The sequence below is a fragment of the Chelonoidis abingdonii genome, chromosome 13 (assembly GCF_003597395.2).
Source record: "Chelonoidis abingdonii isolate Lonesome George chromosome 13, CheloAbing_2.0, whole genome shotgun sequence".
In the NCBI taxonomy this organism is placed as follows: Eukaryota; Metazoa; Chordata; order Testudines; family Testudinidae; genus Chelonoidis; species Chelonoidis abingdonii.
In genome coordinates, this window is record NC_133781.1 from 6,519,957 (window position 1) to 6,545,881 (window position 25,925).

Below are 25,925 nucleotides of genomic sequence, written 5' to 3' on the forward strand. Positions count from 1 at the left end.
CAGTGCATATCTTAGTTCTACTAACATTACCGTCCGTTAATGTTCAAACATTAGCACCCTGTTTATGCCTAATGTCTTTCCTTCACCAGTATTTCAAACATGTCTATTCTGCTAAAGATAATACAACATTTCTAATTCCCATCTTTTACACTTTAAAATAATCTACTTCCACAATCGCTCCCTTGTAGCTCATCCATGACAAAAATCTGGGTCCACAAATCAAGTTCTTTTCTTTATCTAGGTGATATTTAACGGTCACATATTAGCCAGTTGGGGCAGCTATCTGGTGATAGTCTACCATTGGTGAACAGGATAAACTACAAATCTTAGGATTTAACGCTAACAGGGCTCCCTGAAATACCATTTCTATGCCGGAAATTGAACAGGTTACTTAGCCACTCCACTAAAGATCGGTTTCTACTGGACGATAGCGATTTGTTAGGCTACGCGATCTGTTACCTCATTGGTTCGGTCAGTATAAACTGACGAATATTGTTTTCCAAGAGAGCCGTCCCTCCTTGGCGCCTACACTATGCGTCCATGCCTGAGGTTCTGGGGCCACCGTCAATTGCCCTGTTCTTTGGCAGGTGCTTCGTAACTCTGGTTTATTTGCTATTATAACTTTACTTGTAACTCCGGAGCTTTTGTCATGGGATCACCCCAAGTGGATGAAAGGAACTGTCAATGCTCTGATCCAGGGTGCATTATCGTTCCATATTGTTGTTTGAACGACAAGGTCCTCCAGTGAGGTTGGGGATTGAGTGGATAGCCAGGGCAGGAACACCGTTTGAGAAGTGGGGCTGGGATGTGTGCAACCCAATTTAGAATATAAGAAGGTGAGCTATCTGCACTTGCTGCTGATACAAAATTCATTGTGACTCCGCAACCTTAAGACACCAGCAGCCGAGAACAGGCACCCAGAGCGCCATTGGAGAGAGAGTCTCTGTTTACCAACCTCAATGAGGGAACGCAGTCACAGTTCCTGTCCCTAGCAGCAAGCGATAGCTAGATTACGTGCTTCTTCGGGTCTTGTTTATTGTACGTCGCTTTGGCATTACCAGACTATTATTCGAAGCGTAGATTGTCAGGTATTGCAGCTGTGTCTCTACTTTTTTCGGAGTCAATTATAGACTCTGCTTGGTCCTGAATTGATTGAGGTTCACTGGGGGTGGTGCTTCTACACGCGAGATGAGCACCACTCAGACGACGCAAGTTTACAAGTGCGGCGGTGTAAGCACTGCTTAAGTTCTCTTACATTCCCCTGACGTCTGCTATAACAAGCCTTTCACTACTATCTTTCCTTTCATACATTCCATTCACACAATGTGAGAAACAACAGCATTTTATCGAAGCAAAAAGCATGCAAATCAAGCCTTTGCTAAGTTTGTCCAATATAGAGACAATTTACTTGGAACCAGGCCTTTAAGTTCTCTAATTTATTTAACAAGCCCTAAGGTCTGTCTCTTCCTACTAAATCTTAAAACAAAGAGTTGAAGAGGCCCAATTTGTAATGATATGGGAAAACAGAATCCTCTAATCCAGAGGGTTTTTCTTCTGCTTTCCAGGTGGCTAGCAGAATGAAATCAAATCATAATTAATCTTGGAATATAAAATGCCGCTGACATATCCCCTCTTGACGCTAGTAATTAATCGCCAGTGTCTTACTTATTTAGTCCGTACTAAAGAATATACTGGAGTGATTTGGCCGTGCATTAGCTTTGCCACGTTTGTTTATCCACCAGCTACGTTGTAAACATCAATTAAACACATATAATTTAAACAAAAACAATTCAGGGTAGTATACATAGCAGCAGTAGTTGTGGAGACCATCCAGCAAAGATTATAGCCAATGGTAGAACTGTTTGTTTTTCCGCAGTGGCATTTCTTACAGTCCCCTTCGTGTCATATGAATGTCATTTTCCAATTTTTTTTTTAGACTTGTTCCTTTACCTTTTAACAGTGATTAGTAACTGGCCATTCATGCCGCAGAACTGATAGAGAACTTAGTCAAATCAGTGCTTACGTGACGAGCGACCCTTTCTTGTGTGTTGTGAATATAATGTGGATTTATGAAACCGTACTCAGTACATTTACTATTGCTTTGCGGGTTGGCTAACACTTTTAAAACATTATTCCCCAGAATACACATACACATCCATGATTACTAGTATTTTGATCTGAAAGACATAATAATCTATTTTCTAACCCCTTTGGGTGGCATTGATTAACTAAAGATCTCTTCTTTTAAATACCTGGATCAGGCAAAACAAGGGAATGTAACCCCTTTTCCTGTGTGTTTTCTTTGTTGTTTTGGTTAGCAGGCAGGTTAATGGCTTTCATTTTAGGGTTATGGAAATTACTTCCACTGTTGTTATCTATACAGAGTGTGACACTCAGATTTTCCCCTTATATAGCAGACAAGTGCCTTGTTTTCGCTGTGTTAAGCTTTAAGTTATCATGTAAAGTGAGAGCTACTACCATTATTGTAAAGGTTTTTCCTCAAAATACATACAACTATTGTGTACCAGGGGTACCACAACATTGAAATTATTTTAATTTTATATATGAACAATCATACGTAGCAAATCTATAAAGGTATCTGTTTACCATGCCTTTTATGTAGCATTTGTTGCTGACAGCAAGTATATCTTATTGACAGCTTCTTTTGCTGTGGCATCTCCTTTATTATAGTTAGTCATCGTACATAGCACAGGCTGGTCTTGGATGCAAGCGCCGCGAGTCAGTGACTCTGCTTAACAACAGGGAATGAAAGAAACTACAGCTATGCAGTCTCTTGAGTCCTAAGGATTTAATTCAGCAGCACGTTTCATTGCATTCTTTTACCCCCCTTTTACATACATGCAAGTCGTAAGAAATAGCACTTTCTCTATACTCTATATTTATTAAAACTAGCCATATTAATAGATAGAATAATGTTGTTGTTCTGACAGAGTTCATGTACCCTTAACAATGACAGTCTGATACAACAGAGCATGTAGAGCTCATGTTTTAAATCGTGCTCTTTTTGTTGTTTGCAACCTCACCTCTGCGTGCTTCGCAATAACATGTTATTTCTTACGTTTCTATACAGCTCTTATCGCTATTGTTACAAAAAACCCCACAAACAAAAACCTCGATCTCTACTTCTATCCCTGATTTGACTGCCCTATTGAGCCATACTTGGTTTACTTAAAAACATTTAATTTTTGTAAAGATTCCAAGTTACCCTGCCGGGTTCAAATGCTCAATCCCCAAAGCAAACAGATTTACCTATGTCTGCAAACGGTGTCTACAGTTTTCACGTTTGAATTAAAGAGTTAATGAATTTTAGGGCAATTAAACAAAACCAAACCAATTTATCTCACATAGAAAAAAACAGGAGTTTTAGCAACCGATTGTGGTAGTATCTAGAACTTTTACATATTTCACACGATAAAGATACATATACTTCTTTTCCTACACTTTCTTATCACTGCTTGTTTCACATAGTTGATATTATTGGATTATTTAAGGCTCCTGGAAAGGGCCCTTTCCCCTTCAGAATGGCTGCAAAGAACCAAGAAATCCTCTCTTAACTGTCCTTTTAACTATTTCCAAGTTAATGCTACGCTCGTAGAGTTAACTTTCACCTCTTCCTTAAATCACTTATATCCCAATGCACACCTTTACCTCAGATTTCACCATTTAGTAGTTGTTCGGTTATGCCTGCACTTAAGCTTTCTCCATACACCTATCCCTTGGTCTATTGGTTCTGATTTGTTATCTTGCTGCTCTTGTCTGGCCGACTGCTTTAGTCCACCTCTTGTGAGTGCTAATTTGGTCACGTCACAATTTTGAAGAATGTTCAGAAAGGAGGAAGGATGGGGCTATTTAGGAGCCTCCCCCTTGCTGAATTGTAGTGGAACCAAAGACATCGGTTTTTTTTGAGCAACAACCAGAGGGATAGAAAACAGGGCTTTTTGTCCTTTTAACATGTAGAGGAGTATAAGGTTTGGACGACCGGTTTGGAGAAACAGGTAAAGGAGCGCTCGGTCTAGGTGGGGGAGGAGGGCTTAATAAAGCTTTTGTCAAAGTTGACAGGACACTACGTTGTCAGACTCTACGTTTTATTAGCACAGGCTCTGCAAACACCCAGATTAGTGAGCCCATACAAGAACATATCTTTATTATCAGTATAGAAGGGGAGCATTTAGCAGACAGAGGAAGCGAACAAATCATTGTTACGGCTCGCTGATCTTTTCCTACTTACTTATACCGATCTTGTTAATTTGTGCATTAGCCCCTTGTTTCCCTAGTGTTCTTTCCTGGACCTATGTCAACATTTCTTATTCGCTAAAGGTACATCCTACATCATTCTTTACCAATATAATAATTCACTTCACATCCTCTTTTGGAGCGCACCCGACCAAAATCTGGTCACATCAAGTCTTATTATTTTTTCGGTTGGATCTACTGCAATGCTCACTCGTTGGGCCAGTCACTGTGAACAATTGGATTAAAGAGATTAACTGAGAAGAACAAAATCACAAGGTCAAACAGGATAGTACTCCCTGAACAACAGTTTCTATGCCAGAAATGAACAGGTTATTAGCCACTCTATAAGAGACGCTCTAGAGGAAGATAGGCGATGTTCTAGATGCTAGTGCATCTATAGTTAGGTTATCATCAGTATAACACACATATTGTGTTCCAATTAGCACAGGCGCTCTTTGCGCAGCACATTATGCCTGATGGTTCTGGGGGGCCACCCTCGTCGACGCCCTCTCTGTTGGCCAGGGCTCGCACCCAAGTGGGAGTTTAAGACTGCCTATAGCTCTCCAGTGTCATACTGTTCATATGTGGACGCAACGTCCGTGAGGTGGGGGAATGAGTGGAAGCTAGGACAGGAACCCAGTTTTGGGGGGCGGATGGATGCAAGCCAGCATTATAGATAACTAAGCGATTCTGAGCTCACCAGCTTTGCTGGATAAGAATTGTCATGTGGACTCCCAACTTAAGACACCACAGCTGAGGAACAGCACACCAGAGGCACTTGAGGCAGGGGCCCTCTGAGTTCTGACACTCACCTGAGAGGCAACTCGTCACATTTAATGTTCCACCAGGCGACAGGCGGTAGGCTACACTGCTTCTTCTGTGGGCTTGCTTATGTAGTGTTGTCTGTGAACCTTATGACAGCTAGAATGTAGTATTGCAGGTGTTCTCTCGTTTCTTCTTCTGATCACAATTGACTCTGCGGTCTGAGGGGTGCTGGTTTGCCAGAGGTTTCTTACACTGGAAGGCAATGCTCCCTGCTCTGGCCAGATGTTATTAACAACCGCCCTTGACTCTGGTATAACTGCCTTCACACCTATCTTTTCTGATGCATACTGCTCAGTCCACAATAGTATTGCAGATAACAACAGTTAGTATTTATATAAACAAAAAAACATGCAATTCAAAACCTTGCTAAGTTTCAATTGATTAACCAAGCTAATTACTATGAACCGCTTTACGGTCTGCTATTTCTAACATAGACCATAAAGAATCTTCTTTCTAACTAAATCTTAAAACAAGGTATAGAGAGGGTCAATTTGTAATGTGGAACGGAATTCTGTAATTCAGAGGGTCACTTTCTTTCGCTATTCAAAGGGTGGTTAGCAGATTGAAATCAATCTCACAGATTTATGACTATAAAACCTGAATCCTCTCCTACATATCCCTCCTTGAGCATAAGTATTAATGCGAATTCCACTTTATTAGTCCAACGTAATAAATACGTGGGAGGTGTTGGGGGCTTCAGCTTGCCCATTTGTTTATGTTCACACACATTTAAACATTTAAAATTACTACATACAAATAAACAAACTTATGGGGTAGTAACTTATGTAATGTTGCATTCAGTGCAGCTTGATTGAAACTCAGGTATACAGTGCTTCAGTAAGCGAGACTGTGTGTGTTGTTTGTTTTTGGCAATAGTAAATGTTATTGGTACCACGTAACGAATACATTTACAATTGTTTCTGGTGGTTGTACACTTTTAACAGATTTCCCAGATTACCGTAACACATAGCCCTATTAACGTACTTTGGTAAATATCTGAAAGACAAAAATACATTTCTACCCTGGTGGGCATGTTTGACTTCTTAAAAGATTTCTCTTCTTTTACAAATACTTGCGATTGAGGCAAACGGTTACCGCTTTCCGTGTGTGTGTATAGGAGTTTAATGGCTCTCTTTTTACAGGGTTAAGATTATTCCACTGTTGTTATAATTAGAGGGTGACCTGAAGTTTCTCTCTATATAGCAACAAGCTTGGTATGTTTTCCCTGCTGTGTTAAGCTTAGTTTATCTCACTGAATTGTGAGAAAATCATACCATATACTTAAGAGTTTTGCAATACAAACACATAAGTTGTTACAGGGTACTACTAACATTTAATATTTTATTATGTTTAATATTAACAATAACCTTACATCAAATCCTCTTAAAATATCTTGTTATACCGCCTTTATTAGCATCTGTTTGCTGCCAAAATGTTCTTTTTGCAGCTCTTTTGTGCTGGCATTCTCACCTTTTTTTCGTCAGGTATGTATTAACACAGGCTGTGCTCTGGTATCAAGCGATACAGACGCTCGAAGACCTGCTTAACACACAGGGTCTGAAAAAGAAACACACAGCATGCGGCTTTTGGCCCCTAAGAGGATTTTAATTTCGCAGCACATCATTGCATTTTTATAACCCTTGCAAGTCACATGCACATAGTCTCAGGGAATGCATTCTTCTATATATAACTTCAAAACTTAGCCATATTATTACAGGTTAACTGTGTTTGTTCTTACGAGTTTATGGTACCATAAGGACAGTTCGATCACGGCTATCTTTAAGCTCAGTGTTGTATACATTGCTTCTTTTTGTTTGGCCTCACTCTGCTGTGCTTCTGAGGTCACTTATTTCTTTTCTTCATCGTGTATTAGCCTATTGTGTACAAAACACCAACAAACAAACGACTTCCAGGAATCTTTCCCTATTGCTGATTTGACTGCCATTGGCATGACTGTGGTTTTTATTTTTAAAACATTTTAATGTTGAAGAACAGGTTACCCCTTAGCATGCCTAGCCCAGGTAAACTTATCAGATTCTGCTTCCTCTGTTATCTTGTTAAGTGCTCACCCTTTTATCTGTATAAATAAGATAGTTTGTGTCTTGCATGATGCTCACATTATCTGGGTGTATTAGCAGAGCGCTGTGCTAATAAAACAGAGTGGTCTGACAAACTGTGAGTCCCGAGTCTAACTTTGACAGATGTAATTATACTGATTTTTGATTGTCAGTGTAACTTGCATCGACAAAACGCTGTACTGTAGACAAGGCCTAACACACCTCCCAAGGATCTTTCTAGCAGCTGAAAGAAAGTATAAAAGAGAGAGAGTGACATCATCACTTGGCCTCTTCCCCACTTCCCCCTCTCCACACCTGGAAGAATATCTGAAATACAAAGACTTAGAAATGGGAAAGTTTGGTCCCAGGCTGGCTTGGAGTCCTGTCTGTGTTTTAAGGAACTGTAACCTGCTTGTACCATCTGTTAGGGTGAGACATTGCTTGATTCAAACTTGCTTAGTCTGTTAAAGTCAGAATTGAGACTTCATTTCTATTTGTATTTCTCAGGTAACCAGCTTTGATCCCTGTGCCTGATACTTGTCACTTAAAAGCTATCCTTCTGTAGTTAATCAATCTGTTTTATACTTTATTTAAACCAGTGTGTGTTTGGTTGAAGTGTTTGGGGGAATCTCAGCTCAGATTAAAAAGGCAGGTGCATGTCCACTTTCCTATGAAGAAGTGGCGAAGTAAGTAATGAATTTACACAGGCCACGCTCCTGAGCAGTGCAAGGCAGTATAATTCTGTGGTGTAAGGCAGGGGAGCTGGGGGAAATTGGCTGGAGCCTCCCTATTGATGGTCTATAAGTGGCTAGGAGATCATTCATCTAATACAGCTGGGTGTGTCCCTGCCTGCGAGTGGCTGTGTATGTGCAGTGCCTTTCAAGGCTTGTAGCTTGACACCAGCATCACAGGGTGAAAGGCAGCCCCAGTTGATGGGTTTGGAGGGCTCAGCAGTCCCGCAGTCCAGGTTGTGCTGTGGGGACCCCGTCACACCCACCTCCTCCTCTCAGGTGAGCCCTCAACCTCTCTTCCCTCCCATGTCACCGATTCCCATTTGTTCCCATCTGTATAATCCCCCATCCCTTGATGCAGAACTAAACCTCTCTCCCCCATACCGCCTACTCCTCTGCCTCCAACACCCCTCTTTGTCCCAGCCAGCTGGCACACGTGTATTTTTTTTCTTTTAAAAAATAGTTTGAGCAGCCTCTGAGTTATCGACTGGATTCAAATTACACGTCCCCCAAATCATTGACTGGAAAAACCCTGACAAAGAGATTTTAGGGATGTACTACAGCCCTTCTTCAGCCTTCTGCTCTAGGGCAGGGCAGAGCTGACGCTGGCGGGGGGTAGATCAGGATCAATGGCCACAGCACGTCCCCTGAGACAGGACCGGCGCTAGAGTTTTTCGCACCCAAGGCACACAGCCATTGCGCCGCCATGCGCACCGCTCCTGAGGCTCCGGTGGAGCTGCCGCAGCCATTTCTGCGGAGGGTCCGTTGGTCCACGGCTCCGGTGGAGCTGCCGCTGCCGTGCCTGTGGGAGGTTCACAAGAGCCGCGCGGGACAAGCAGACCGTCCGCAGGCATGCCTGCGGCAGCTTCACCGGAGCCATGGACCAACGGACCCTCCGCAGGCACGACTGCGGCAGGTCCAGCGGAGCCGCCTGCCCCCCGCTCCCCGGCAAAATGCCGCCCCCCAAAAATCCTGGCGCCCTAGTCGATTGCCTAGTTTGCCTCAATGGAAGCGCTGGCCCTGCAGCCGGAATAAAACCAGGCCGGCTAGGAAGCACTTTGTTTGCTTTGTGTGTGTTCAGTACAGTCCATTCGACAAGTGAGCCTGTCTCACCGATACAGCTAAACTCAGTGTTGAATGCCATTGTCAGTGCTGCCCCCTGTGAAAGTAGAATTAATTATATTGTAAAAATAAGACTGGATTAAAGAAATGTTGTCTGCACCTTTAAGCAAAATTGTTGGAATGTTGCAATCCAGGTGTCAGGAACACAGACATTAGCATAGAACAATTGCACCGTTTAAGGGCAATTGGAAAAGTATTAGCCTTAGATCGATGACGTGCAATATGCATGCTGTGTCCCAGGTGGTTTTTCCTGTCTGTTGCTTACTTTGTCCCTTTGTCTAAACTCCTGCCCTTTCATCTGTATAAATAAGATAGTTTGTGTCTTGTATGGGGCTCACATTATCTGGGTGTATTAGCAGAGCGCTGTGCTAATAAAACAGAGTGGTCTGACAAACTGTGAGTCCTGAGTCTAACTTTGACACCCCTGAAGGCCGAGTGCACACCCTGCCTTGGGAGTCAGGGCTGAGTGGTTACAGAGCACGGAGCTAGGAGCAAAGCTACAGTTTAATCCCCAACACGGGGCAAAACAATGTGGGTAGAGTCTGACAACTGTAAGAAAAGCTGTTTTTCGGGCCGCTGTATCTAGTTAGTCAAATAAAACCAAATGTGGACCACTAACCATACCCCCCCACACACACCCCCACATCAGCACCGTGACAGACACACACGTCAAGGCAATGCGAATAACCACACAGATTTTAGAGCACTTAGACATGTTGTCCTTTAAACAGAGGCAGTTCTGAATGGTACAAAGCTGGGCCCTTGCTATAATGACACAGGGAGATGATGCACCCAGGATTTTTAGAGGTTATGGGATTATTTCTGCTTCTTTATGAACAATAACAGAGACCTGGGAAGGATTTTCTTCTTCTTTTTTACTATTATAAGTTTTTGGGTTTTGAGCATGGGCACCGACTTCCTATTCCCAAGGGGTGCTCGACCCCCACTCTACTCCAGGCCCCACCTCCACTCCACCCTTCCTCCAAGCACTCACCTCCACCCCGCCTCTTGCTGCCCCTCCTCCTGCCCCCCAGCACCTCCTGCACACTGCTGAACAGCTGGCCACAGTGAGCAGGAGGCGCTGGGAGGGAAAGGGAGGCCACAGGTGGGTGGGAGGCATTAGGGGGAAGGGAGGTGATGATCCGCAGGGCTGCTAGTGGTTGCTGAGCACCCACTATTTTTTTCCCGGAGTCAGTGCCTATTCTTTTAAGTACCCTAATTTCCCTAAAAGACTGCATGGAAAATGAGTAGGTTTATAATGTCCAAGATATACAGCAAATGAAACCTGAGTCTCTTCCAGGAAGTTTTTTGGCACCAAACACCAGAGCATCCCACATACAGATATTCAAAGGTGCAGAGCACCCTCCTCCCCAGCTGAAGTCACTGTGAACTACAACTGTTCAATACCTCTCACTGAGGGGCCCCTGTGACTTCACTGAGAGGGAAATAATACTGGTGCATTTATTTTTTTCTCTAACACTTGACTTTCTCTAACAATCACCCACCATCTTCAATGAGAAAACTCCTTGTGCTCACGTACGTGAAAGTGAATTCTCTCAGTCCTAAAGGAGAGACCTCAAGAAGGAGATGCCTGAAGCAAAGCCACAGGGATCTCCAACGTTGCCCTTGTCCTGCACCCCTGTTTTGCCTGGCTGATGTCAAGATCTCTCTGTGAGATCATTGCCTCCTCACCACCTTTGTTCAATAGGCTGAGGTCCTGCCAAAGGCCCTTGTGATGTCACTGCCACACCCACCTCTGCCCTGCAGTGCTGATGTCCTGCCCCTGTTCAGCCACATTGGATGTTTGAGCTGCTTCCCCTGGATCAAGTATGTAAGCAACAAGAAGAGGACTAGGGATGGTCCTCTAGGGATGGTGTAGGTCCCTTACTCAATGAGGCAGGTCAAGGTACCGATGTGAAGATAAAAAGCGAAAGACGCAATCCTTCTTCACTTCATCTTTACGGCAGATCAACTCCAAGACTACTACACTGGAACGCAGAGCAGGGAGGAGAGCAGCCCACTGATAGAGCAGTTACGGACTACTTAAAGACGAGACGAAGCACAAGTCTATGGACGGACGAACGCATCGGGGCTGAGGAGTAGCTGGATGGCAGAGCCGTTGACATGAGCTTTGAAAATTCAGCAACAGAGGTCCAAAGACTGAAGAAACAAATAAGTACCTATCTTTAAGAAAGTAAAAAGGAAGATTAATAAGCCCTTTAATACCCAATATATTTCTCTCCATGAAGTCACTTCAACACTTCAATGACATCACCTCCCCGATCTTTTTTATTATCTAAACAGGCGGAGCTCTTTCAATAGCTCACTAGCAGGCATTTTTCTCCAGCCCTCAAAACTTTCATTGCTTTTTGCTGCCCCATCTCCAGTATTTCAAAATCTTTTTCAAAGGTGGATGCCAAAACTGGATGCAGTATTCCAGGATCAGTCTTACTGATCGTGTGTCACCTCCCTATGCTACTCACTGCTCTTTTCCTACATCTAATGATGGCATTAGCCCTGTTCACCAAGCATCACACTGGGTGCTCATGTTGAATGGCTTGCCCAGCATGGCCTCCAAATCCTCTTCAGTTAGTGCTTTCCTGGATACACTTCCCATTCTGTAGGTGTAGCCTGCATGTTTGTTGCTAGATATAGGACCTTTCATTTGGTTCTTTTTCAAACTTGTTTTCTTTCAGTGGGGCCAGCTTATCAAGGGATCCGATTGCTCTGTGTCACTGGCCTGTCCTCAGCATTAATTACCACTCTGCTAGTATTTTATCACCTGCCCGATGTTAGCGGCAGTGATTTTATATTGTGTTGCAGTTCATTGATATTTATTTTCAAGAATTAGTCCTTGAGAGCCTCTTCATACCCCTAGTGCCCAGAACCTGCTCCACACAGCCCAGCGAGAAAAGGCCGTCCAGCTCAGCTGTTCCATAGGGGCTAAGCACAGAACAAACTTAGGAACTTGTGTTATCCATAGGTTCTGAACAAGAGGTGGGGGTCATCAGCTTACAAAGACACTCTAGACCGGTAGCATAGACAGGCCCCAAATGTATCTAAGTTTCCTACCTTGAAAAATAGGAGAGATAAAATACAAGCTTGGTTTGCTTTATTTTATAGTTGTAGAAACTGAGGCACACAGGAGCAAAGAGATTCCGTCATGGTCAAAAAGCCAGGAACAGAAAATGGCAGATCTGCTGATAGTCAGTCCTGGGTCCTAGCTGTGTTTATCCTGGCCTCTCTGCTTCAGCTCCAGTAACCACCTGAGTAGAGCATTTTTTCTTCTCCATGTTCTTTAACTTCATGTTATAGGATCATAGATTATTAGGGTTGGAAGGAACCTCAAGAGATCATCTAGTCCAACCCCCTGCTTAAAGCAGGACCAATCCCCAAATGGCCCCCTCAAGGATCAAATTCACAAACCTGGGTTTAGCAGGCCAGTGCTCAAACCACTGAGCTATCCCTCCCCATGCTGCAGCTGCCTCGAATGCATATAGATGTCTTTCCAGAAGATGTGCTCTGGCTCAGTCCCATGTCATAGGTTTTCTGGAGGAAGCACTCGGTGACGTTCTAGGGCCTGTGTTATTCAGAAGATGGACATAATGGTCCTTTCGGACCTTAAACTTTTTTTTTGCTAGGAGGATAAGGCTGGACATTTTCTCTCATTCAATTTCCTTTGGAATAATTTAAATCCAGTGCAAAGGATTTCCTCTTCTATTGTATCTTCAGCATCTTTCATAGAAAGATTTACTATTAGCCCACAGGTTTCCAGTTCCAGGCTGTCCCAGGGTGAGATGGCCATTAAAGGAGTTGCAGCTCAACTGAACCTAACCTCTGGTGAAGGGAATAAGTGCAGGGCTCACATGAGAAGGAGCAGCATGTAATTAGGATCCAGGCCTATTGGATGATATAAGGACAGTCTGTGCTCAGCCAGGAGAGAGACCCTCCAATGGGAGCAGGCCTGGGAGGGGCTTAGATAGTCCTTTAAAGGCAGTTTAGGTTCACAGTAGGGAATGGAACAGCCAAGCTGCTAGGGATGGAACCTGGGCCTCCTGGCAGTGTCCAGGAACTAAAGCACAGCATCTGTCAGGAAGAGAGTCCCCGCAGAGGGAGAACGTAATCTCCCAGGGAGGGAAAAGGCTCTCACTGTCATTTCTTAACCATATGAGGTGTTCTCCTGCTCCGCCAACCCCACCCCTCTTTCAGCATCTCCAGGTGCCTGAGGGAGCAGGAACCAGAGGCCATTCTGCATCTGGGACCGAGATGGAGGTTGATGACCTACTTGCACAGGGTGAACATAGTGCAGGACAGCACTCAGGACATGCAAATACAGCTCCAGATGTGGGAGCAGCTTCCCTTTGCTGGCAGGAGACAGCGTATGAGAAATTGCAGGTTGGGGGGTGGGGGTGGGGAGGTGAGACAGGCACTAACATGGGGGTGGAAGTTTGGGGAACAGGACAGATGGCAGGGTTGGGCAAGGAGGGCAGGGACACAACAGGAGAAAAGCCTGTTGAGTGTCTTTGGGTAGGGACTTGGGAAGAAAGACAGAAGATCAACCACAATATTCTTGCCAGCAACTTAAAGAAGTATGGGCTGGATGAATGGTCTATAAGGTGGATAGAACGCTGGCTAGATCGTCAGGCTCAATAAATAGTGATCAATGGCTTGATGTCTTTTTGGCAAGGAGTATCAAACAGAGTGCCCCAGGAGTTGGTACTGGAGCCGGTTTTGTTCAACATCTTTATTAATGATCTGGATGATGGGATGGATTTGCAACCTCAGCAAGTTCGTGGATGACCCTAATCTGGGGGGAGAGGTAGATACGCTGGATGGAGAAAGGGGATGGATAACTCCAGCCTTTGTAAAGGAAAAGAATTGAAGTGCCCAGACCATATGTGATTGAGATCAACTGTGGAAAGTTTGACAGAAACCATCGACATCTACAGTTTCTTCCTCAGAAAGAACAATCAAAGCAAAACTCTACAGATGGCACATGCAGAAGAAGACGACAGATTCCAAATCAACCAGAGACAATTGTTGCAGCTAGTGGACAGTCAGATGCCCAAATTGTTATGTGTTTGGAAAACAAGCACAATTCAGAGACCCTTAACAGACTGATCCATGCTGAACTTTAAAGACAGTGTGACAGCGTACATTTTGTAAATGGCAGAAATGGTAAAAATTTAGAGGGAGCTGTAACAGAATGTTAAGCGGTATTATAATGTTCAGCCACTGGGTGGCGCCTGCATAACATACTTAATTTCATTGTTTGCTGTGTTGTAGCCATGTTTGGCCCAGGACATTAGAGAAACAGAGTGTGTGAGGTTCTATCTTTTATTGGATCAACTTCTGTTGGTGAAAGAGACAAGCTTTCAAGCTATCACAGAGCTCTGCTTCAGGATTGCATAAGCTTGAAAGCTTGTTTCTTTCACCAACAGAAGTTGGTCCATTAAAATGATATTACCTCGCCCACCTTGTCATTCTAATATCTCACAACAGCCGTTCAAGGCAGTGCATTAAACTGTCTTATAGTGACCTTATCTCTGGTATATCTATCTGGGAAGGAAGCCATGTAGCCAGTCCATATCTTGGACAAGAGCCTAACCTGCTAGTAGCAGGCCTGCAATCTACCATGTACAAGGTGTCCATAACACGTCCTGACCCCATTGACAGTCCTGGGACCTGACTTATTGACCATGCTAGGACCTGACTTTCACCCTCTGTCCATAGAACAGGAAGAAGGGACAGCAGGGACAGCAGCAATATGCTTTTCTCCCATGCATCAGCCACATCCTGAGAGGAAAGGCATTCCCGATGGCTCTTGCTGATAGCTGTACAAGGTGGGTAATATTGCTGTGAACATTCTCCCAGAGCATGTCAACCTAGGTGCTGCACTGTCTGACAGCTTTACCTTCTGTGCCATCCGGCTCCGCCTGCTCCTCTCCTTGCTTCTGCTTGAACTTCTGCATGACTGCCCCTGTCAGCTTGTAGATTCCCACCTTCTCCTCAGGGTTGAAACTCAGGATTTCAATGTCACTCTGTGTAGAGGAACCAGGGCAGTCAAACAGCACAAGGGTTCAAATAGACAGTTGAACTGTAAACCCCTTGGCGCAGGGCTTTGACAGGAAAATGGGCCTTGCCCTAGGTTGGGTTCCCTGCACACAGCTACCCTCAACTTCTTGCTTGGCCGATGCCTGTCCTGGTGCTTTTCAGGCACTGTGAGGGAGGGAGTGCGGCAATTCTAAAAATATCTTTTTTTTTAATTTCAATTCTCATTGTAGTCAAGTGAAAGCAACCTAAGCTCCTTACATTTCTGCCCTGGCAGGAAACAGCAGGGACTCCTGTCAATCAGCAGTAACTGGGTGAGATTTGCTTTAAGGATATAATTTTCTGACTGCAATGATCGTTAGGTGCCACTGGGGGGGCGAAAAAGACCATGTCTGCAGTTCTTCATAGCCAGTTTTTCCTGGGTAATGCAGCAGAACTTCAGAGTTAGGAACACCAGAGTTACAAGTCACCAGTCAACCGCACACCTCATTTGGAATGGGAAGTACACAATCAGGCAGCAGCAGAGACACACACAAAAAGCAAATACAGAACAGTATTTATTTAAACATAAACTACTAAAAAGGTTAGGGGGGAACAGCATTTTTCTTCTGCATTGTAAAGTTTCGAAGCTGTATTAAGTCAATGCTCACTTGTAAACTTTTGAAAGAGTCACCATAATGTTTTGTTCAGAGTTACGAACACTTCAGAGTTCTGGAGGTGTTCGTAACTCTGAGCTTCTACTGCAGCTGAAATAGCATCTTAAGCAGTAAGGCAGCAGTGTATGGAACACTGGTAGCACTTCCCCTCCAGATCATCTCATGAATCAGAGCCCCAGCATCACACCTCTCTCCTTCCTGTGTCCCTGCCAGGTGCAGCAGTACTGCAGGCTGCATTGTGGATGGAGCAGATGCGAACTGCACATTGGGGCAGGGACTGTCCCGTGTTTGGACAGCACCTAGCCCAGTGAGGGCCTGGCCAGGCCAGGGCTCTGAGGTGCTTTGGTAATACAAATCACAATGACTGGCAGAGCAGGACAGGGATGGATCTGCACCTGCATTCTGCTAGTGCTGTTTCTGCCTTTCAGACCATGCAGCTCCATCTCGTTCAGATTACAAAAAGCCTCTCTTCCAAGTGTTGATGAGGTCCCTGTGTGTGACTGAAAAGCGGGTATGTGGGAGGCAGGAAACGGAAGGGCTAGGTGGCACCATTTCCCAGGACCTAGCAGCCTCTGCAGCTTTAGGCCAGCTCTCACTTCTCCAATCCATCATTCTCATGCACTGTGTAAAATGAATGTTAGCCAAACTCCTCCGTCGACTCAGGGACCATGCTGAGCTGTGATGCTAACCAAGGGCTTGTACACATGCTATTTCAGGGATGTTTTTAGCCCTGTGGCTAAGGCACTTGCTTAGGATGTGGAATACTAGTGTTCAAATCCTCTCTCTAAAGCAGCAAGTTGATCTCAGCTTTCCCCACTGGGAGCACCTACCCAGCAGGCTGTGCTGCTCTCAGTCTCACCTTCTGCAGGTATAAGTACAGAAATAGTCATAGAATATCAGGGTTGGAAGAGACCTCAGGAGGTCATCTAGTCCAACCCCCTGCTCAAAGCAGGGACCAATTCCACACTAAATCACCACCAGGCTCCTGCAAGCCTGACCTTAAAAACCTCTAAGGAAGGAGATTCCACCACCTCCATAGGTAACCCATTCCAGTGCTTCACCACCCTCCTAGTGAAAAAGTTTTTCCTAATATCCAACCTAAACCTCCCCCACTGCAACTTGAGACCATTACTCCTTGTTCCGTCATCAGGTACCATTGAGAACAGTCTCGAGCCATCCTCTTAGGAACCCCCTTTCAGGTAGTTGAAAGCAGCTATCAAAACCCTCCTCAATTCTTCTCTTCTGCAGACTAAACAATACGAGTTCCCTCAGCCACGTAGCTCCCATCTGGAATATGGCATGTCTCTGTGCTCTGTTGCAGGGCAGGACCTTAGGGTTGGCTGCCAACTGGTGCCGTTAGAGTAGTACCCAAGCTGTTCTAACTAGGGCAGGTCAGAGAATTGGGGAGCTGTAACCAGTTCCTTGATGGCCCCCGAGATTACTGTGACAAAGTCCTGTCAAGCAAAAGTATTGTCAAGCTTATTCAATGTGAGGCCTAAAACTTCCAGAAGCCTCAAAGATCAAACATAACAACCAGAGCAAGTGTAGCAAGTTCAAACTAGGAAATATTGTAGACTTGTGGTCAGCTCCAAAAAACAGGCTTGGCAAAATTAGATACAGACCTTTGTTCAAGGTGTAAGGCAGCCAAGCACTTCTTTAGGCTGTATTAAATATTTTGTGTCAGACACATTAACCACAATTAGGACAATTGGCTGTATTCAGAGCATATGAGCTGTGCACCTGTGCATAGATCATACTTTCAAAATAACTACAACGACCACAGTAAACATTTGGCCCAACCTGATTGGTTGACCTGCTTCAAAACATGGCGGGCAGATGAGATAAAATGCATAGAGTCTCAGGTGGGTTTGTGTGTGTGTTGACCTAAAAGAGATCACTCTTTGTCAGGCTCCCATAGAGCCCCTGAACTGAGGAAACTTGAACTACACCGACTGTCTGTACCGGGCCAGTGCAAAGAGCAGACAAGTAAAGGGTAATGTATTCTCGGCAGGGTAAGGTTCTGAAGTAAAAAAGTCTGATTGCATGCAGGATAAAGTAAAGAAATCTGGGTTGCTCCCGCTGATTTGATCTCAGGCTGTACTGACACTACAGTATTAAAAATGGTGGTGTTGGAATAATTTGATCTCAGGTTATATCAATGCTACAGTATGAAAAATAGTAGTAAGTACCTGATGCATAATATTACTTGTACTTGTGCTTGTCTTCAGTATAATTTGCCATTTATATTAAGCCTTATTCAATGCTGGTCTTTAACTTTTGTTTTCCTATTCTGTCTGTGTTGCATTTATAGCCCTAAGTCAAAGTCATTTTTTCAGGAATAATCAGTAGTTTTAATTTCTTTATGCGGACACCACTTAACCTCATTACATCTTTGTTGGGTGGTGGGAAGTAGTGATCACCCAGGGTATAATTAGGGCCCTGATGTGTGTCTCCCTCTTCCATAATCTCCACAGCCCCCTTCTCTGCTGCACTGAACATTAACCCCTTAGGCCATGATTATGTCTCACATAGATATGCAGAGCAGTACCAAAGCTTGAACCATCAAAATATGATGCCGACTTCAGTTCTTTCTTAGGAAGTCAGGCTTTCTTGCTCTAGGCAGAAAATATCCTTCCTAGCCTGAGATCTTGACAACTCACAGAAAAACTAAACTTTCTGGCAGAGGGAATGGCTAATCTAATGATACTTGTCGTGGTCTCAAGCCCATTGCCTCTAGGAGACCCCAGGCAGCAGCCAAACACAGATAAGATTCTAATCCAGGGTGGGCAAATTTTTTGGCCTGAGGGCCACACCTGCATAAGGAAATTGCATGGCAGGCACAAAATTAGGGGTTGGGGTGCGGGAGGGATCCAGCTGGCGGTGCAGGCTCTGCGGTGGGGATGAGGAGCTTGGGGTGCAGGAGGGTGTTCCAGGCTGGGACCAAGGGGTTCAGAGGGCAGGAGGGGGATCAGGGCTGGAGCAGGGGGATGGGGCGTGGGAGGAGGGTGGGGTAGCACTTATCTCAAGCAGCTCCAAGAAGCAGTGGCATGTCCCCCTCTCCAGCTCCTACATGGAGGCACAGCCAGGCAGCTCTGCCCACTGCCCTGTCTCAGACGTCACCCCTGCAGTTTCCATTGGTCGTGGTTCCTGGCCAATAGGAGCTTCAGAGCCTGCACTGGGGCCAGCATGTGGAGTCCCCTGGCTGTCCCTACGCTTAGGAGCCAGAGGGGGGACATGCCGCTGATTCCAGGAGCCATGGTACCTGCGGAGTGGGGTAAGCCCCTGACCCCAATCCCCAGCAGGAGCTCAAGAGCTGGATTAAAAGGTCTGAAGGGCCGGATGTGGCCCCCAGACAGTAGTTTGCCCACCCCTGTTCTAACCCCTCATGAGAGAAGCCATTATTTGTCTCCCCATTTTATAGATGGAGAGACAAAGGTGAGAGAAGAGAAGTTGTCCAACCTGACTCAGTGAGCTACAGGAAAATCTGGGCCTAGAAACTAGGGCTGGGGGAAAAATTTGGACAAATAATTTGCCAAATAAAGCAGTTTTGGTGGACCCAAAACTAGTCACAAACTTGACCCAATAGTTTCAGCTTAGAAAAAGGTTTTCAAACCACAAATCTATCCCACTTTATAACCTTTAGCCCAGTGGCTAGTGCAGTTGCCTAGAATGTGGGAGACTTAAGCGCACAGCTTCTGCCTCTCAAGTGAGCAGCCTAACCAGCAGGCTGTATTGGGGTTGGGGCCTCTTAATCTTGCCTATTGCAGCTGTTCAACTTTGAATACCTTCTTAAATATTTATTGGGCCAGAAGGAAAGAAAACAGCTCTATAGCCTGGTGATTAAGTCACTCTCCAGAAAGGTAGGAAATAAGGAGTCAAATCATCTTGCTGCCTGATTTAGAGCTGAGTACATTCATCAACAGGCTATGGTGTCTCGCTTTGGTCCAATGAATATTTAAATATTTATGCTTAAATGCTGAGCTCTGTTAATTGGGCGGCCAGCCCTGCACATCACTGCAAAATACTAGGGTTTTCCCCTCCAGGTAAATGACTCACCAGTTAACATGAACTGATAGGCATTGTCAGAGATGGAGAAGATGTGGGGTTGGGCTTCTTGACACTTTTTGCCCCTGTAACCAGCCACCACCTCACATGTGGGTACGTCTACACTATGGGATTATTCTGATTTTACATAAACCGGTTTTGTAAAACAGATTGTATAAAGTCGAGTGAAAGCGGCCACTCTAAGCACATTAATTCGGCGGTGTGCGTCCATGGTCCGAGGCTAGCGTCGATTTCTGGAGCGTTGCACTGTGGGTAGCTATTCCGTAGCTATCCCATAGTTCCCGCAGTCTCCCCCGCCCCGTGGAATTCTGGGTTGAGATTTAGATCCGAGTGCCTGAGGCGGGCAAAAATCAATGTTGTCGGCGGGTGGTTTGGGTAAATGCGCCAGTCATCTCCTTCCTCCAGGAAAGCCAAAGGGCAGACAATCATATCATGCCTCTTTTTCCTGGATTGCCCTGCAGGATGCCATAGCCAGGACACCATGGAGCCCATTCAGCTTTTTTTTTTTTTTTTTTTTTACTGTCACTGTAGGTTAGTGTACTGGTGCCGCTGACAGAGCGATACATGCAGCACTCACACAGCAGCATATTTGCCTATTGCATGACAAGCAGAGATGGTTTTTCAGTTGTTCTGTCCAGTCTGCTGTGCATTGTAAATTGGCGTGAGATGACGTTATCTGCATTCCGTACTGTCTCTGCATGTACAATGGGTGCCCCTGGGCTGAGGTGCTAGAGGCGTAAAAAGACAAAAAACAGGAATGACCCCGGGTATTCCTCCTTTATAGTATCTAAAAAATAGAATCAGCCTGAAAGAATATGGGGCAAGTAATACTTTAGAGAACCAGTGTATAGAGAACCGAAGCACAGCTGCTTCCGGTGAGATACTCATCAGAATGATCAGCTGCATGGCATTCTAGGGTGTCCTGCGAACCCCAACCCGTTGCTTCCCTCCTCCCAAACCTTCCTGGGACAGTGGCAGTGTCCCTGCATTTTGTGATGAAGTAATAAAAAAGCAGGAATAGAGAACGACTGACTTCTACTGGAGATAAAATGTGGGGGAGTGCAGCCTCCAGTGTATGATAGTCCAGGCAGGACATTTAGTGTGGGCGGGAGACGGAGCCAGCATCCCACTGTTATTGATAGTCTCAGGCAGTACAGAATCTTCTCTTTACACAGAAAGGTGGGGGGGGGCTGATGGAGCTCAGCCCCCAGTGCTATGATTGAGGCACGGTTACCAGCCAGTGTCTTGTACCATCTACTGGAATGACAAGGAATCATTCCTATTTTTACCTAGGCGCCCCGGCCAGCCCACCTAGGCCAGCCAGGAGCACTCACAGGCTGATTATTGACAAACGGATAGCAGTCTATTGTATCCATCTGCCACTCGGAGGGGAAAGGAGTGCATTACTGCTCTTCACTGCCACAGGCATCGCTCTACCAGCAGCATTCAGTGACATAGCGGTGACATTGCAAAAGTCAGAAAGCGATTTTTCCCCCTTTTCTTTCAACGGGGAGGGGGGAATGGAGAGTACATACATTGACAAGCTATACCTTGAGGTCACCCCGACAATGTGTCTTGACCCTCAGCTGGGATCAGCCAAGAATGCAAATACTTTTCGGAAGACTGCTGGGACGGTGGGAGAAGCTGGCAGGTCTCAGTACGCCCTCCCTCCCTGAGCGTCCATTTGATTCTTTGGCTATCGTTACGCTGTCACACACCCTGTGCTGTATGAACTCTGTATCATAGCCTGGAATTTTTCAATGCTTTGTCATTTCGTTCTCTTCTGTAACGGACTCTGATAGAACAGATTTGTTCTCCTCATACAGCGATCAGATCTAGTTATCTACCCGATACAGTCCATGCTTGGCAGCTCTTTTTGGATTTGGGACATGGCATGGCCCACCCCGTGCTGATCTAGAGCTCCACGCTGGGCAAAAGAAATGCCAATTCAAAGTTTGCGGGGCTTTTCCTGTTTTACCTGGCCAGTGCATCGATTCGATTGGTCCGAGCAGTCACAATGATGCACTGTGCGTGATACCGCCGGAGGCCAAATACCATCGCATTTGCGGGCCACACTAATCCTAATCCGATATGGTAATACCGATTTTAGCGCTACTCCTCTCGTTGGGGAGGAGTACAGAAACCGATTTAAAGAGCCCTTTATATTGATATAAAGGGCCTCGTTGTGTGGACGGGTACAGCGTTAAATCAGTTTAACGCTGCTAAAATCGGTTTAAACGCGTAGTGTAGACCAGGCCACAGTTGTACACTGGCAGCCACTTGTAGTGGTTGACAGTGACACAGAAGAGGCCTGAATAGGTCTGTGCAAAGAAGAATGGAAGGACTGTTACTTCTCACGTGCCCATGAGAATTAAATATCTTTATGCAGAAAAGAAATTTTCAAAAATCGATTTACATAGATCATCCAGGCTGCGTAATGCTCTTTGAGGTTATACAAGACAGTAGGCTCATGGAGGTAGGTCATCATCACCATGTCCTCAACTTTATCATATTTGGGAGGATTCATGGGGAAGACTTGGTCATCCTTGGCAGTCACAATCTGGCAAAACCAGAAGAGAACAGGTGAAGAAAGCTAAGCAAGGAAACTTTCTGAGCTGCATGAAAATTACTTCAAGTGGATGGTTTAATTTCTTACTTACTCTGTCATCATATGTTTTGACAGTGACTTTGTCACTCTCCCTGCTCTGGATGATTCCTTTCAAATACATTTCTTTATCATCGATTACAACGCAAGCTCCTTTAGAATCAAATGGGTGATTGTGGGCCTCTCCTCTCCTTCTCAGGCTTCTGCAGATAGGGAGCAGCAACTTCAAAGATTGACATCTCTGCATCTGAGCTCATGGCTGAAGTTTGGCTGGGGAACCAAACTTCAGCCATGAGCTCAGATGCAGAGATGTCAATCTCTGGATGAGATTGACATGGATGAGTTTGAAATTCAGCACTGTCTGACAATGGTCAGTTTCAGTTTGAATGAGTTTGAAATTCAGCACTGTCTGACAATGGTCAGTTTCAGTTCCAGGACTTCTGAATGCACACTTTTTTTTCCATATTTAGGGACTGGGATGTGTAAGCCATTACCAGGACTTATTGATAGGACTGGGGCCACTACAAGCCTAAGTTCAGTCTGGTGTTAAAAGCAGATAAGGGAATACATAGAAACAACATCTACATAAAGTCAGTAGGCCTGGATGATGGACATTCTAGGGCTTTTGGAGAATTAGACAATGAAAAAAATTGAACCACTGATGATTGCTTTAGAAAGGGCTCGGAGAATTAAAGGTATCAGAGAAGTGGGGAGAAAAGCAAAACAGACTATCTTAAACAAAAAAAATGTGACCCTGAAATCTATCAATCATTCTGTAGTCTGAAGGCTTGTCTCCGCAGAGACTTATTGAACAGCAAGTCAGGGTGTGAATGTACAGGGCACTAAGATGCTGTGTGGAACCTGCTGCCAAGCACTAAATGTTCTGTAGTGAGTAGCTAGTGGAGTCCCATAGGATCCAGTACTAGTCAATAATTTCATTAATGATTTGGATAATGGAGTGGAGAGTATGCTTATGAAATTTGTGGATGACACCAAGCATTCTGGAGAACAGGATTAGAATTCAAATCAGCCTTAAACATTGGAGAATTGGTCTGAAATCAACAAGATGTAATTCAGTAAAGACAAGTGCCAAAAAGTATACGTAGGAAGAAAAAGTCAAACTCAGCTACAAAATGGGAAATAACTGGCTAGACAGTAGTACTGCTAAAAAGGACCTGGAGGTCATAGTGGATCACAGATTGAATGATAGCAACAATATGATGCTGTTGTGAATAGGCTAATAGAATTCAAGGGTGTAGCATGCAAGACATGGGAGGCAACTGCAGGGCCGCCCGGGGGGGGGGGGAGGAGTGGGGCATTTGCCCCGGCCCCAGACCCCACAGGAGCCCATGAGAGTTTTACCAGGTCTTCGGCGCAGGTCCTTCACTCATCGGGTGTGTTTGGCAGCACTGAAGGACTGCTGCTGAAGAACAGAGCTGCTTCCGCTCTGGGTCTTCCGCCGCATTCAGCGGCAGGGGCTTCCTTCCACTCTGGGTCTTCGCAGCAGTTTCAGCAGCAGGTCCTTCACTCGCTCCTGGACCCCACCGCTGAAGAGTGCCCCAAGACCCAGGCGGAGGACCCTGCTGCTGAAGACCCCAGGCCCTCGAATCCTCGGGCGGCCCTGGGGTAATGTATTGCTCTCGTTGTGCACAGGTGAAGCCTCAGCTGAGTACTGTGTCCAGTTTTGGGCTCCACACTTTAGGAAGATGTGGCAGTTGGGAGAGTTCACGAGTGGAGCAACAAAATAATTGGTTTAGAAAACCTGGACCTATGGGGGAAGGTAAAAAAAAATGGGCCATGTTTAGATTGAGAAAAGAAGGACTGAAGGTGGGACTGATAGCAAGTCTTCAGTATATTAAAGTGGTGGTATAAAGATGGTGATGATCAACTGTTCTCCTTGTTTTACTAAAGGTAGGACAAAGAGAACAAGATGGCCATACTGGGTCAGGACCAAAGGTCCATTGTAGCCCAGTATTCTGTCTTCGACAGGGCCATGCCGAGTGAACCTAACAGGTAATGATCAGTGATCTTCTCCTGCCTCCTCCATCTCCACCCTGGAAACAGAGTCTAGGGGCCACATTCCTTACCGTGCTGGCTAATAGCCATTAATGGACTTAACCTCCATGATTTATCCAGTTCTCTTTTAAACGCTTTTTATAGTCCTAGCCTTCACAACCTCCTCAGGTAAGGAGTTCCACAAGTTGACTGTGCACTTGTGTGAGAAGAACTTTCTTTCATTTATTAAACCTGCTGCCTATTAATTTCATTGTGCCCCTAGTTCTGTATTATGGAATAAGTAAATAACTTTTCTTTCTACTTTCTCCATCACTCATGTTTTTATAAACCTCTATTCTTTCCCCCTTAGTCTCCTACTTTTACAAGCTTGAAAAAGTCCTAGCCTCTTTAATCTCTCCTCATATGAGACAACAAAACCCTACATTTTAGTTGTCCTTTCTTGAACCTTTCTTAGTGCCAGTATTTCGTTTTTGAGATGAGGAGACCACCTCTAGTATGCAGTATTCAAGATGTGGGCATACATCGATTATTATTAAGGGCAATAATATTTCTCCTTCTTATTTCTCTATCCCCTTTTGTGATGATTCCTAACATCCTGTTTGCTTTTTGACTGTCCTCTGCCCTTAGTGGATGTCTTCTGAGAACTATCCATGATGACTCCAAGATCTTTTTCTGATTTGTTGTAGCTAATTAGCCTCCCATCATATCGTATGTACAGTTGGGGTTATTTTTTCCAACGTGCATTACTTTACATTATCCAGATTATACTTTTTTCATTTGCATTTTGTTGCCCAATTCACTTTCGTTTTGTTTGAGATCTTTTCGAAGTTCTTTTACAGTCTGCTTTGGTCTTAACTATCTTGAGCAGTTTAGTGTAATCTGCAAACTTTGCACCTCACTTTTTACCCCTTTCTCCAGTATCATTTATGAATAAGTTGAATGGATTGGTCCTAGACTGCCCTTGGGGGCTTAATCTGCAGCAAGGCAGCTTAGGTGGTTTAGGAAAAAACTTTAACTATAAAGATAGGGTTAAAAGTTTCTGGAATAGATTATCAAGGGAGGTTTGTTGGAATCCTCATCATGGAGGGTTTTAAGAATAGGTTAGACAAATAGAGATGGTCTAGGTTTACCATCAGCACAGGGAGGATGGATGGACTAGATGACCTCTTGAGGTCCCTTGTAGCTTACATATGATTACACAGCTGGAATTATGACAGAATATTAAGCAAAAAACTATGGATCATACCAGCCAAACTAGACTGCTTTTTAAATGTAATGTAGAGTAACACAGTTAGTGGAGTTAACAAAGTAATGTTATCTGGATAGGAATAAAGCATTTGATGGAGCATTTCACAAAATGTTGCTTACAACATTACTGCAAATATAGATGTTGTCACATGGGGTGAAACTGGCATATGGACCACTGCAGTTAATGGAAGGGTAATGTTAAATAGCCATACCGTTAGAAAGGAATTTGCCTAGGAGCTGTACTACAGAGGTGGGGGTTAAGCCCAGTTTTATTTGCATCTGTGATTTAAAACTG

At 44.7% G+C, this 25,925-nt stretch overlaps 1 pseudogene; it reads right to left on the reverse strand.

Annotated features, from left to right (window-relative positions):
- Positions 1 to 4,461: 4,461 nt before the first annotated feature.
- On the reverse strand, positions 4,462 to 22,623 carry LOC116830366 (myosin-13-like; annotated as a pseudogene).
- Between the last annotated feature and the right edge of the window lie 3,302 nt (positions 22,624 to 25,925).